Source organism: Hippopotamus amphibius, chromosome 3 (genome assembly GCF_030028045.1).
Source record: "Hippopotamus amphibius kiboko isolate mHipAmp2 chromosome 3, mHipAmp2.hap2, whole genome shotgun sequence".
NCBI classification, from domain to species: Eukaryota; Metazoa; Chordata; class Mammalia; order Artiodactyla; family Hippopotamidae; genus Hippopotamus; species Hippopotamus amphibius.
The window spans coordinates 39110083-39126281 of record NC_080188.1 but is presented as its reverse complement, the minus strand read 5'-3'; positions in this window follow the sequence as shown (position 1 = coordinate 39126281).

Genomic DNA, 16199 nt, shown 5'->3' with positions numbered 1-16199 from the left:
ACCTGGTTTATTGTGTCATTTAAAGCTGTGTTTCCTTATTAATTTTCTGTGTGGATGATCTGCCCATTGGTGTAAGTGGGGTGTTAAAGTCCCCCACTATGATTGTGTTTCTGTCGATTTCCTCTTTCATAGTTGTTAGCATTTGCCTTATGTATTGAGGTGCTCCTATATTGGGTGCATATATATTTACAATTGTTATCTCCTCTTCTTGGATTGATCCCTTGATCTTTATGTAATGTGCCTTCTTGTCTCTTGTAACATTTTTTATTTTAAAGTCTATTTTATCTGATATGTGTATCACTATTCCAGCTTTCTTTTGATTTCCATTTGCATGGGATATCTTTTTCCATCCCCTCACTTTCAGTCTGTATGTGTCCCTAGGTCTGAAGTGGGTCTCTTGTAGACAGCATATATATGGGTCTTGTTTTTGTATCCATTCAGCCAGTCTGTGTCTTTTGGTTGGTGCATTTAGTCCATTTACATTCAAGGTAATTATGGATATGTATGTTCCTAGCACCATTTTCTTAATTGTTTTGTTTTGTTTTTTGTTTTTGTAGGTCCTTTTCTTCTCTTATGTTTCCCACTTAGAGAAGTTCCTTTAGCATTTGTTGTAGGGCTGGTTTGGTGGTGCTGAATTCTCTTAGCTGTTGCTTGTCTGTAAAGCTTTTGATTTCTCCATCGAATCTGAATGAGATCCTTGCTGGGTAGAGTATTCTTGGTTATAGGTTCTTCCCTGTCATCACTTGAAATATATCCTGCCACTCCCTTCTGGCTTGCAGAGTTTCTGCTGAGAAATCAGCTGTTAACCTTATGGGAGTTCCCTTGTATGTTATTTGTCATTTTTCCCTTGTTGCTTTTAATAACTTTTCTTTGTCTTTAATTTTTGTCAGTTTGACTACTGTGTGTCTTGGCGTGTTTCTCCTTGGGTTTATCCTGCCTGGGACTCTCTGCTCTTCCTGGACTTGGGTGGCTATTTCCTTTCCCATGTTAGGGAAGTTTTCAACTGTAATCTCTTCCAGTATTTTTTCGGGTCCTTTCTCTCTCTCTTCTCCTTCTGGGGCCCCTTTAATGCAAATGTTGGTGCATTTAACATTGTGCATTTAAGCCAGATGTCTCTTAGACTGTCTTCAGTTCTTTTCATTCTTTTTTCTTTATTCTTTTCCACATCAGTGATTTTCACCATTCTGTCTTCCAGATCACTTATTTGCCCTTCTGCCTCAGTTAATCTGCTATTGGTTCCTTCTAGTGTATTTTTCATTTCAGTTATTGTGTTCCATATCTTTGTTTGTTTGTTCTTTAATTCTTCTAGGTCTTTGGTAAACTTTTCTTGCAACTTTTCGATCTTTGAATCCAGTCTTTCTTCAAAGTCCTGGATCATCTTCTCCATCATTATTCTGAATTCTTTTTCTTGAAGGGTGCCTGTCTCCTCTTCATTTAGTTGTTTTTCTGGGTTTTTATCTTGTCCCTTCATCTGGTACAAAGTTCTCTGCCTTTTCATTTTCTGTATGTTTCTGTGGCTTTGGTTTCCAGTTCCACAGAACAAAATACTTTTGATACTGCTTGATACTGCTCTCTGCCCTCTTGTGGAGGAAGTTACCTAGGAGGCTCGTGGGTGCTTCCTGATGGGAGGGACTGATGGTGGGTAGGGCTGGGTAGGTGGAGCTCAGTAAAACTTTAATCTGCTTTTCTGCCAGTGTGTGGGGCTGTGTTCCCACCTTGTTGCTTGTTTGGCCTGCGGCTACCCAGTACTGGAGCTTACAGGCTCTTTGGTGGGGCTAATGGCAGACTCTGGGAAGTTTCATGTCAATGAGCACTTCCCAGAACACCTGCCACCAATGTCCCTGTCCCCTCAGCCTCCCCCCACTTCTGCAGGCCACCCTCCAACACCAGCAGGTAGGTCTGGTTCAGTCTCCTATGTGGTCGCTGCTCCTTCCCCCTGGGTCCTGGTGAGCACATTTTTTTGTGTGCCCTCTAAGAGTGGAGTCTCTGTTTCCACCAGTCCCGTGGAGGTCCTGCAATCAAATTCCGCTGGCTTTCAGAGTCTGATTCTCTGGGGATTCCTCCTCCCGTTGCTGGACTCCTAGGTTGGGAAGCCTGATGTGGGGCTCAGAACCCTCACTTTAGTGGGTGGACTTCTGCAGTATAACTGTTCTCCAGTTTGTGAGTCACCCACCCAGCATTTATGGGATTTGATTTTAACGCGATTGCACCCCTCCTACCATCTCATTGCAGCTTCTCCTTTGTCTCTGAATGTGGGGTGTGTTTTTTGGTGAGTTCCAATGTCTTTCTGTCGATGATTTTTCATCAGTTAGGTTTTTTTTTGTTTTTTTTTTTGTTTTTTTATTTTATTTTATTTTATTTTTTTTTGGGGGGGGGTACATCAGGTTCAATCATCTGCATCAGTTAGTTTTAATTCCAGTGCTCTTGCAAGAGGGAGTGAGCGCATGTCCTCCTACTCCGCCATCTATCTCAGCCTGTGTTACTTTAGCTAATTGCTCTTTATCCTTCACCTTAGATATCCTCAGAGAATCCCTCTATGACCACCTCTTTAAAACAACAAAGTATGCATTCCTGATTAGCTCTACAATTTGCAAAATCAGCTAGTCGAAAATATTTGGTAACTACCAGATTTAACAAAGTTAAACGTTTATTTTTCTTTAATGTAAGCCTACTCTAACTTTTTAATATGCTAATGACAGTTGTTAATATTCAAGCATTGCTTTCAACAGGCAGTGTCTCCCCAACCTAGTTAACTAGTGGTAGAACATGTGTTAATGTTTTACATGCTTAACATTAGAGGAATAATAGTATTTTGATGTAAAGAGCTTAGATAATAAAATATCACATACATTGGACAAGTATTTGACCAATACATTTTGGGGGAGAAAAAGATGAAGAAGAAGGACAAAAATAAAAATCTATTCAATCAAGTGACAGTAACATTTTATATGATAAAGAATTTTATAATATCAAAATGTTTGATGTGGATTAATGGTGTCAGTATAAAAAAGTTATAGGTATAAGGCACATGTACCTCTTGCTATGTCATTTGAATATTAAAGCTGAAAAATGATCTCCTTGACTACTGCCCACCTGTGTAATATAATCTACTATTATCCTTCAGCTGTCACTCATTATGGAATTTTTATTTAATTTTAATATTATGTTTTATAGACTTTTATTGTTCTCTGTTTACTTGGTGAATCTAGCAATTGTTTACAGTAATAAACTGTAGGTTTGAAAATAGCTCATTGAATAACATTTAGTTAATGAATGCTTGAAGATTTGCTATATGTTATTGTTGGAGCTGAAATAGACAATCTGGATTAGGGAAAGAATTTACAATACTTAAGAAATAATGTTAAAGTTAGTGAAGCATGCCGAAATTATGATTAACTTGCCAACACCTGGCTGAAATAATGTATGACACAAGTACATAAAATGGTGAGGAAGCATAAATTATAATTTGGTAGGCATTTTTCCTTTTGGAAAAATGAAAATTTAATATAAAGAATGTCTGAAATAAGATTTGGCAAGTAGTGTACTTTACATCCCTAACCTGCATATATCTTCTACTGCTGTATGTTCATGTGTTTCTGTGTGTATCTGCACATACTTGCATGCATGCAAACGTAATATGATGTTAAAACCTGGACTTGAAGTGGGTGAGACATAATAAACAGAGCTATAGATGCTTCCTTTTCCAACACATAATGAAATAAAAATATTAAAATAAAATTTACTTCATGTACCAATATCAATAAACAAGATAAAAATAAATGAACTGTTAAGGGAGGAACATATAGCTATAAAAGAAAGGAACAAAAGATTTTAGATCAGGACTACTTGGCCTCCTCCAGCCAAACAGCACTGAAAGAAGAAGGTGAATGAAATTAATCCTAAGAATTCTTATCAATGCCTTTCTATCTCAGAGTTGATTGGGTTGGAGGTGGGTGAGTTATGAGTAGACTGCTGTGGCAGAAACATTAAGCATAGACAGTACTGCATACTCATGGTACCAGAGAAAGTGCCAGAATGAATGGCTTCTGATTATGTCATTTTTCAGGCTTGTTTAGAAATTGTGAATGTGAGCAGAAACTCATGAGACTGAAATAAGCCCTGACTGAATGAATATATATATATAATATATATGATGTGTATATTATATATATTATGATATATGTATTTTATATAGATTTAAGAATCTCTAGAAAGAAATAACACAGATAGGCAGGCAGGGGTATAGCAGGGGTATAGTTTTGTAGAACATAGTGTGTATATTCCTCTGGAATTTTCAGGAGCTACATACAAACCAAGCTCTTTCATTTGCCAACCCATGTGTTAGGGGTATATGGCATAGATCAAAGAAATCTGTGTAGAAAAAAACACTCTGCCCAAATACTTTCATGCTAAGAAAGATTATGTGCTTCCATTTAATGATTCTTACTGTAAATATCTTTAAAGTTATGATCTTATTTTGAAATATATCTATCAGTCTGACTGTTTGTTCTGCAACTATCCATCCATCTATCCATGCAGGCCTGCATGGAGATAGACATCATTATCTGTGTACAGATGCATAAAGAAATATCTGTAATGATATTCACCAAATTATAACAATAGATTTACCCCCAGAGATATATTTGAATTATCTATTGCTTTCTTTTGTGACATCTTTTGTAATTTTAGAATTATATATAAGAAATAAAACAAAAAAAATAGAAAACTGGATCTTCTCTCTAAGTGCTACTGAGAAATGAAGTTACTAAAAATAACTTCCAAAAAGCTGCAGTTTTCAAACTTTTGAAAGAGAGCATGGGAAACTTGAATGTTTATTTCTTTTTATTCCAGCTTTATTGAGATGTAATTGGCATATAATAGAATCTTTGTTTAGAGCAGTAAAAACAGTAACAGCAAAAAGTAAGAGTTTGAAAAGGGGATAAACAGAGAAATATATTTTGCTGAACCACCTTTAATATTTTTAATCTTTATATTTGTTGTTTGTTGTTTTGTCTCTCTTTTTTTTATCTGAATTTTCTCATCTGTTCTTAGTCAACTTTGTTTCTCATACAAGGGCAGAAATGAAGGATTTGTGTTGAGGTGGATATGTTGGTTACACCCCTGCTGGTTTGTAAGATTCTGTGTGTTCATATGTGTGTGTGTGAGTGAGCGAGTGAATGTGCATGTGTGTGTGCTTGTGAAGAGAGGAGAGGGATAAAGAAGACAAAACAAATTAAGACATTGTCTCAAGGAGTTTTGAAAACAATGGAGTTTTACATTTACAAATCACTGCCTTTCAATACAATTATAGGTCACAAGAAGGAAACCACCTAGGACACATGAATTAACACTTGGTTTAACTAGATTTCTTTTGTTATCATTATCTGTCATTCTGCACTCCAATCCATAGACCGCAACAGCTGACAATGATGTTAATGCTATTAGATTTCATAAGATCATATTATTGCTATCGTTTTGCTACGATGAACTGTGTAAAAATTTACTTGTAGCATCATTTCCAAATTTCCCTTTGTCTTTAAAACTAGCCTTTAAATCAAAGTAAAATTCAATAGTACTAATCTTCCATAACAGCAGAAATTTCAGTTTCTATACATATGGCTCTATAAAATGCCTGCAGCCCACCCTGACAACAAATATCTGAAATCTTTAGTTTTTTCAATAATAACCTTCACAAAGAGAACACCGAGTTCAGCATGCTAGATCAGCCTATATCAGCAAAGTCAAATCACTGCATTCTAATCCAAATTTAGATTCTAATGATGTGCTATCATCATGTACTGTGAAAAATTATTATTTATATTTTAAAGTTTAAAAAAAAGTTTTCTTAAAATTTCCAAATTGTCTGTCGAAGGACAGTAAATGAAATAAGGTTGTAATAATACTGAATAGCCTTAAGTTTTCTCATACTATTACATTCTATTAAAAAAAAGTGATTCAAAGTATTGTTGAAGAGTTCAACTGTGCAGCATGTATTTAACTCTTTCTTATTGTGTGGATTGACTCTAGATCTTCACGTATTCCTTTAAGTGTGCATATTAAGATATTAACCCACGCTACTTTGGCAAATCCCCATTCTGTGTTTTCTGAAGAAAAAACAATGATGTTTCCTGGGGTCTTAAATGCTAGTTGTAGTTAGTATTTTTCTTCAAATCTATAGTGAGGAAAAATACAATTAATTGTTAGTTGTCGCTTTTGATGAATTCAATTTTCAAGAAATTTCCAATAAGTAGTAAAAAGTGCCAAAAAAAATTGGTTTTGTGAAATTCTTTTGATGATTTACGTTTCTTGAAACAATATACTGTAAGTCATCAAGCTGCTGAGAATTTGTCAATGCCACAGAGTGTGACTGTATCAACAAATAAAATTTTAGTTCTAAAAGAGAAACAAAGCTTATCTCTAATCACATTATAAGTGTTAGAATTTAGGTCATATGATTTTGTAAAATTATACAGTTAGTGATAGAATTTATGAGAGCTCTAGTTCGCTCATATCTTTTTTCACACTGCTGTGTCTCAAATTTAATAATTTTCAATAACATAAATTAAATTTCTAGACCTCTGCTCTCTTTCAAAACTCCAAACTGTATGTGGATCACTGACCAAAATAAAAAAAAAAGTGGCAGAACAAAGTTAGAACTTTGAGGTGACTGCATTGTTTTGTTTTTCAGAAATAAGTCTGATTTCAAAACAAAAGACAGATTAAAGAGAAGAATGTAAAGAGAGACCATGTAAAATGTTCAATAAATTGCTTACAAATTAAAAAACACATTATTTAAGGATTTGTTTTTACATCCCGTGTGAATAAATCATGAAAATGGATGGTATACTTCCAAATGCTGTTACTAAATAAAAATTAAGAATAAAGGACACATAAAGTAGGTTCCATTGGAAAAAATATTTCTCATCTACCTTGGAAAATGGCATTAGACAATCCCATTTTTCACACCTTGCCAATTGTTTTGTGTCAATACTCTGAAGTTTACACAATTGTGAATTGATCTATGGGGATTTAATTATCATGTATTATCTTTGTATATAGTTTGTGCTGGTATTATTTTGCATTATTAATAAATTAAGAAACCTACTCTGAAAACAATAACTGATATACAACTGATAGAATCCATTGATTTTGTTGTTACTGTAATTGTCAGTAAAGCCCAGGTACTTGGATATATTTTACCATTAGATTCTTATCCTATCCTGTAAGTAGTGATACATGACAAATAAAAATTATATTAAATTAATGTGGACTTGATAGTAATTGCAACTTCAAAGATTTTCTGAATTGACTGTCATGTCTTTCCATAAAATTGAGATTATTTTTATTATTGTCAATTCAGAAAAACTTATTCGACACTACTGTAAATGTACATTTTATATTTAATGACTGTCATAGAACTGGCCTTTTCAAACTAATGTATAGCACCTTCTAGAAGAGAGTTAACTGGTGGTCCATAACAGAGTAGTATATCTGTTCTCAGTGTTCATTTTTCAAGCATCAAGTTTGGTCAGTGGCAATTTTGAAATATTTTTATATTAAAACTACATTGATACAGCATCTGTTTGGAAATAGTTTCATGCTTTCTATGATAAACCTTATAATTTCAAAAAAAGTGTTTTGCTCGCTAGGGATGTTTAGGACTTGCCTTCAAGATGACTCAAAGTAAGCATTCCTTCTCTCCTATTATAAGAACTACTTTGATGAAAGTATTTTAGAAGCACTGTAGTGTTATAATCCCAGAGTCCCAGTAGTCTTAGAATTTATAGTTAAATTTTCTTCCAACCTTGATCATCAGAAAAACCTCACATACTATGGGAATATTAAAATTAGATATTGGCAGAACTTTCAAGGAAGATAGCAGCATTTCTCCTAATTCCTACATTTTTGTGAAAATAGATGTTATAAAATTAGGATAAAACTGCGTCTGTGATGTAAACCAGGAAAATCTGTTAGACATATTGTACTAAAAACAGTATTGAAAAATATGTAAAAGTGTGACATTTTACTTCTCATCTTATGAACTAGAGCATAGTAGAAGAGAAGGATGAAAAGCAGGGATACCCAATAACTAAGAGAGAAGGAGGCTGAGTCACAGCTTAGTGAGATTGCCCCATGGCTCACAAATCCTGCCAGGAGGAAGCACAGACACCACTGGGCCATGAAACCCATGCAAATGTCCATGCCAGGCAAGAAAAGATATTCTTTTTGCATAGAGGTGAAACTATATTGTGACTATGTGAAAAATCTACCATCTTCCACACTCTATGTTAGCCTTTCTGGAGTGGAAACTGTGGTTTATCTCAATACCAAGCACGCTGTTGAAAAAGTGCCAAAGTAATTTTTTAAGGAAAAGTAAAAATAAAGATTTTTTAATTTGAACTTTTAGTTATTTAGACCTGTGAGTTAATTTTATAAAAAAGTAAAGATAACAAAACGTCAGTATACTGTGTCAGACAGACCTGGTGGCCTGGTTAAATAAAGACTCTGGACCACTGGTTCACATCATCTTATTTTCTAAATATAGTCAAATTTTATTTTCCTCAAACACACACACACATTATATTTTTTCTGACTTAAGCCTAGTCAATTCTTTTATATAAGTTAACAAAAAAAAAAAAAGGAGGGAAAGTAGAGAGGATGAAAGAGAGAGAGAGAAAATCAAAGCAGGCATTGTTTATGAACAAATGGTCAGAAAGAACTAATTTCTTGAAGAATCTGCTGTTCTTTTACACAGCCTACCCAGCAAGATAGAGAATCAGGGGACTGGATGTCAATGGTGGTAATTTCTCAACATTAGAGATGCAATAACCTGAACTCTGAAATTGTTATGTGAATATAACTTACCTGCTTAAAGTAGCTTGTGTGTTCAGATTGCTCATACTTTGTGTACATGTGTGTGCATGTAACTGCTCCATCATGAGCACAGTCATTTCAGTGTATTCTATGTAAGGCAATCAGAGGCAAATTAAGAGACAGAATCTAATTCTCAAGATACATATTTTTTGACAATATCTTTAATTGTTAAAAATGATTGAGATAAAAATAAATTGTTACTGAAATACAAAATTTTCAGCAGTTAGTTTAGATGCTTCTATGTCTATGGTCGAGTAGAGGACTGAAATAGTACACAACAAAACAGAAGGAAGCTGCTGGTCCAGTATAGACAGATAAAAAGGAATTCACATGAAAGAAGTTAAGATGCATAAAGAATAGAATGAGGAGCTCAACAAAACTGAGTAAGTTTTCCAGAAAGAAAGAATAGGGGGAATGGAGAAGAAGCAAGATTCAAATTGAAAACTGCTGACAATTTTTCCAAAATAGAAGATCCACATTCTCAAATTACTTTTTTATAAAATTAACTCACAGGTCTAAATAAACTAAAAGTTCAAATTTAAAAATCTGTATTTTTACTTTTCCTTAAAAAAATCAGAGTCCTTGTAAAAAGTCAAACTTGGTCCCATTGCCCATTGTTTTATAAAGCAAAACTGTGAACATATTGAATAAGTATCAAATTTAGATGAGTATCTTGATTTCCAGTTTTTGTCAGTGTATGCTTCATGTTGCAAATTCATTTATTCACATTGTCTACCTGGCATCCGTGGCATTCACCTCTGCAGCCCCTCACAGGAATTTCTTGGGGCCTCTCCCAGGGTCTCTCTTCTTCTTCTAAACTTTCTCCTTAAACTGTAACATCTACTCCCATGATTTTCTGTTTCTACGCAAATTGAAACCATCTTCTCCCACCTGATATAGTGGTTAAGGGAGGCTAAATTATCAAACAACACCCAAAGCTCAGTGGCTTGACACAGCAAAGATTTCTTTCTTGCTCCTGTAAAATAGGCTCTGGCTTCAGATACTCTGCCAGGCAACTGCCCCATGCCACAAATTACTCATTCAGAATGCTCCAGTCTCGTGGCTGCACCACCTTAACAAGTGGATTTTGTGATCCTTTATGTGTCAACTTCACTGGGCTGAGGGATGCCTAGATAGCTGGTAAAACATTCCTGGATATATCTGTGAATAGGTAGACTTAGTAAAGAAGATCTCCTTTATCACTATGGGTAGACATCATCTAATCCTTTGAGAGCGCAAATAGAACAAAAAGGCAGAGGAAGTACAAATTTGCTCTCTCTGCTTGAGTTAGGACATCCATCTGATTTCTTGCCCTTGAACATCAGAGCTCCTAGTTCTCAGGCCTTCGAGACTAGGGACTTAACATACTTGGCTTTGCTGTTTTTCGTACCTTCAGGATTGGATTAAAATACACCCCCCATTTTTCCTGGGGCTCCACTTTGCAGAAGGCAGATCATGAGACTTCTCAGGCTCCACAATTATATGAGTCAATCCCTCATAATAAATTTCTTTCTGTATACTCTCTATATGTCCTGTTGGTTCTGTTTCTCTAGGGAACTCTAATGCAGTCTTCTTCAATCACTATGCTAAGAAAAAGATTACTAGATTTCAAACTAGAAATCAAATTCATCTGCCTAGAAGGGACAGATGCACCTATATATGGTCCAGAAATAGTTATAAGAGTTTGAGAATTACAGTCTTCAATGTATGGGAACAACAGAGGGAAAATAGGTGAACAAAAATGATGCATACACACCTGAAAAACTGCATCACCTTATTGCTGATCTCCTTGTAGCCTCCCTTCCCCCTTCTATGATCTATTCTCTTCACAGGAACCAGAATAATACTTGAAAGAAGAAAGTTTTATTTCATAATCCCCAGCTTAAAAATTCTTCAATGGCCTCTCATTGCTCTTTGGATAAATTCCAGTGCTTTAAAATGGATTATAAACCCTGCATGATTGCTCTCATTTTATAACACTCTTCCCATTGAATGCTATTTCCCAGCTGCTCTGGCCTTCGTTTAATTTCTGAAACATAGTAAGTTTATTCCCACCTGAGAATTGCTCTTCTTTTATTGGTATAATTTTTTCCTAATACTACCCTTAACTGAGCATGTTAGAAATTTGATTTTATTTTTCCCTTGCTTTTTAAAATGTTTCAATGAACATTATTTGTACATAGTAATTTCTACATTTCTGCAAGTTTCTCAAGTTCAAATTCCAAATTCTAAATAATTTTAAGATTCCTCATTTCTACATTTTAATTACTTTTAATAAGGACTCTAAAATGTGTATGCCTACCTTTAGTATACATTGCCATTAAATACATTAATTCACTCATTTATCCTGTCAGGCAATGATATTTATTGCACACCCATTATGTACCTCTGTGAAAATGGAATTGTCATTGAAAATAATAAAAATTTGCTAATATAAAAAATTTTAAAATGCCTATTGGTGTTTATACTTGCTCTTTTTTATTCTTTGTGAATCAAAATATTTATTTAAATACTTGGTAGCCATTTGTTTTCATATGTTTTGTTACTTCTGTGTTGACACTTTGAATTTTCATTGATTATTGAAGTAAAATGAGGACTGGAATTAACTGTTGCATTTATCAAAGTGGAGGCTATTCATGTCCTTAATAACAGTGATTTTGGTAGGATACTGGCCATAAAAACTTGATAGAAATTATGAAAAAAATCTGAAAAAGAATAAAAGAATAATAATTATAGAAAAACAGATTTCTATTGTAAGATGTTTTGCTCTAAAGAGAAACAGATAAATAAATAGGATAGTATGTGGCGGAGAGTAGAGTAGTGGAGTCAACTCTCTCCTTTCTCTCTCTCTCTCTCTCTCTCTTACTCTCTCTATACACAGACACACACACACACAGAAATACATACATACTGTGTTTTTAAGTGACTTACTATATGAATTGAATTTGAAATACATAGTAAATTTGCAAGTTGTATGCATTTGGGCATATTTGAGTTGCAATTTCCCTTTGTCTTTTTACCGTAAAATAATTAGACAGATGAGACATAAGAAGGTAGATAAAGGAAATGAAGACAAATGTTGTTTGAGCCACTGTTTTTATGTTGGCTCTGAGGATTGTGGATTCAAACAGTTTCTCTGAGATACATTTCTTAACTAAATGAGCTCTAATTCACACAGCTAATTTATTATATAACATACAAATAGAAATGTTATATGTGTGTATCAATAAGGGTACGTTCATCTGTTGATGGATGTTTAGGTTGTTTCCGTGTGTTGGCTATTATAAATAGTGCTGCTATGAACATAAGGGTGCATGTATCTTTTGGGATTATAGTTTTATAGGAATATATGCCCAGGAGTAGGATTTCTGGATCATATGACAACTTTATTTTTAGTTTTTTGAGGAACTTCCATACTGTTTTCCATAGTGGCAAAAATACTCTTGAACACGGGAATAGGAAGTAATGATGAATTATTGGTGCTATTTTTTTCTCATATCACAAATAATGCATGTCTTTTTATCTTTAGTTTTAATGTATATTAATGCCTTTGATAAGTGGTGAAATGTTGCTCATTGGTATTTAGTGGTATACAAGATAATCAAAATTAATTTTTAAAATTTAAGAAAAATCTGGTTCATTAATTTTAAATGTCAATGGTTCAAACTTTCCTTATCTAGGAAAAAATAGTTGAACCATAAAGTTGTAGGAAATTAAAATAATATAGAATTCTATTTCTTATAATACCAAATTGTTATATATACCTTGAGACACACAGAGAAATACTACCAAATTATAAATGAAGATTTTAGCAAGAGGTCAAAACTTATTGCTAGATTGATCCAATGAAATCAAACAAATACTTCACAGCTGAACTGGCTCCTGATGTTTGAAATGTGAGAAAATATGATCAATAACAAAGGATCTTCAGATAATATAGGAACAAATAAATTGGTAATAAGAAATGTCAGATAAAATAGCAAAAACGCCAACCTATGCATATAACTCAGCATTAACTCATCTTGAAAGGGAAACTCAAGTTTCAAAAATTGGGTATCCTATAAAAGGATAGTAAAGTCCTATTTTACAATATGGATAAAGGAAAAATACATTCTCAGTACTGTTGGAGAATAATTCATAAATGGAAGTTGTAGTGGTTCAGGTTGAGGATAGCCATTCAGCAGAAAAAAAATTTAAATAGAAAAATTCATAAGTATTAGAGCTCATGGAAATACCTCATTCTTCTATTCCTAATATCACAAATGATACACAAGACTAGACCAGCAGCAAAACAATATGTGGAGCCTACAGCTTATATGTTATGTGGCAGGATCTGGAAGTCTTGAGTCTAAGAAGATAAAATGACCCCAACTATGGTGAGAGAAATAAATTAAAGTATGGGTCCAGATAAAGCTTAATACATCTTGTAGAAAAGGTTAGTAATAATATTTACTTTAAATGATAAGAAAAGATTACAACTTCCTCAGTATATAGCTTTATAGCCCATGCTTCATTATGCAAGTTAAGAATCTTTGAGATGCATGTGAAAAGAGAAAATAGATTCAAAACTTCTAAATGAAAAGTGTTTTTCAGTGAAATATAGATTCACATTCAGTTGAATGAGTTGAATTTAATGACAGAGTCCTTACTCTCAAGGAATTCATAGTCTAGTGGAAAAAACAATCTAACAAATGGACAATAATTCTAAGGCTCAAATAACTCTTTTACAAATTTAAAATTAACAGATAGAAAAACAACTGTCTTCATATTATATACTTAAATGCTCTACATATCAGAAACCAGTGTTACAGCTCACAAGCCAAATCCAGCCCTCCACCTGTTTTTGTAAATACAGTTTTATTGGAACACAGCCATGCTCAAGCATTTACATTTTGTCTATGACTACTCTTTTGCTCCAGTGACAAAATTTAGTAGTTGTAACAGAGACTCAATTACCTGCAAAGCATAAAATATTTACTATTAATAAAACCTATGATAAATAATAATTAAAATGTAAAACCAGAATATTTAACACTCTTCTCATTGTTTTTCAAGAAAGACCCTCATATCCAGTGGGAAACAGATAAATTGGTCTTAGGAAATTTTATAAGGGATCAAGATGATCAAATTATATGTAGTTTTTATTTTTGAATCAACGAAAGCCCTCAGAAATCATTTAGAATGTTATACAGAAAACCTAGTTTTCTACGAATAGAATGGAAAAAAAATGATTAGTTCCATATATCATTCCTCTATTAAAAGTAGTTCTTATTAGGTAAAAATTTTGTTAGTTTGAGTCTGCTTCTGCAAAGGCCCTATATATCTCACTGGCAAGTCGAAAAATTAGGAACAAAGTGAACAAAAAATAATTACTAAGTGTCTGAATTCACCATTTCTACAAGGTAATGATTCTTAAGACAACACGTGTCCTTTTTATATATGCATATTTATTCAAGGGAGTTTTCTATAATTAAGTGATTTTTCAAACTGAAAAAGAAAATAAGCGAAAGGTATTTGACATTGTCATTCACCGTATCACCTCTAAGGAGTTCAGTAGGGATCAGAGTGATTCATTCTACAATGAATAATTAAATGGATGAATCTCTATCGTCAGTGACATATGAGGTCATCCCCAATGAGGTAGAGAATGCTTAGTAGGAAGTTATTATGGACAAGTACTTGGGAAGTGTTGAGTTTGTGCTCAGATCAGCAACTCTGCATAATTGTCACATTGAAAATACTATTTTCTCCAGATATCTATTTCTTTTAACTGTTATATTTATAAATTCACCCAGTTAGCTAATATTTATTAAGTACTTAGTAAAGAACTCAACACTGTATCACACAGGGCAAAATCAGGAACAAAAAGGAGAGAATTTAATAAAACAATCTGTTCCTCTTAATCCAACTTTGTTTACATTTGGTTATACTTCTGTTGGAAGAAGTCATTGAGGGAATGTAACAACTGGTCGACCCATGAGCTGACCTGAGGTAGTCAGAGGCTCCTTATCCCCTCCTCTGTCCTTGAAATGTTCATTCTACCCACCATTCCCATACTGGGAGCCATTTCAAGGATGCAGCTTTGAGAGAGTAATGTGTTACTGAGACCATCCGGACTGTATAAATGACTAAATCCCATTAAGGCCTTTATATAAACTCTTAAAATTCTGGTGGATGGGTGCAGAGATCTACTCATCTTACAGTTGCCCAAAATAAGCCTCCTGTGTGACTTCTTTGCTTATTAAACCTGCCACCTATCAATCTGGAATGATCTGCTTCTTTCTTCATCTCTCCATGCTCTCCCTTTATGGGGGCCAATTTTGAATTTCACCTGAACTCCCAAGGTTTCAAACGACAGTTGGTGAGCCAGTCAGGAGATTGAAGAAATGGGTCTTGGGAAAGAGGCATCTTTGGGGGAAATCTCAGGTTGACCATCCATCTCTATGTAGGGAGAAGTGGCCCATATGTCAGATGTTTGTGAACCTCTGCATAACAGGAGGTTTAATGCATTTGCCTGAGAAATTGCACATAGCGTACTCCAGCAAAAAAGAAAAACAGATGGCTGGCCAGGGCACAGGCCTCTACTGTGGACCGTTCAGCTGGCCACTGATGCCCAACTACAGGCTAAAGCTGGAGTTAGAAAGTTAGAAGAGTCAAGGTTAGAGAAGGACGTTAAGGTGTCCACTACTCTCTTGGCACTCAAGATGCAAGAACAGAGTAATAAGTTGGAAACCTTAGCATGTATGCTTTTTGGTAAAGCTAAGAGAGCACAACCACTGTGCATTAAGATCCGAGTGCTTGTGACAAAGACTGATTGAAACGCTAAGAGGTGGAATCCCTGGGAAAGTGACGAGAAAGAAGAGGAGAATGTTGTGATTGACAGTAAAACAGATGAAACATCTGGTGCCATCTGACCCCTAACACAAGGAAAAGCAAAAGCACAGCAACAACAACCCCAGCAAACAGAGTAGTCCCCAATTCAAGAAACATTCATAATGAGAGAATGTATGCCTACTGAGCTTATTGATAAAGCTGCCAAGTTCCAACAGAAGGCCAGGGAAAGTATCCAGGCATGACATGTGCAGCTATAGGATACAGGAAACAACGGCATTTCCCTGACTGGGCAGGAGGCAGGGAAAATGAGCAACATCACCACATATCCTGCATTCTGGTAGCTCCTGCATGGTACTTGGGTGGTTTAAGATGCTCGTTCCCTTATCAGTTGGATTACTCTGTCCTACAGGGAGGCTTGGCTCAATGAGGACAATCTCCCTGGGCATATGGGACACTGGAAATCTATAGAGGGAGTACAGCAAATTCTTAGG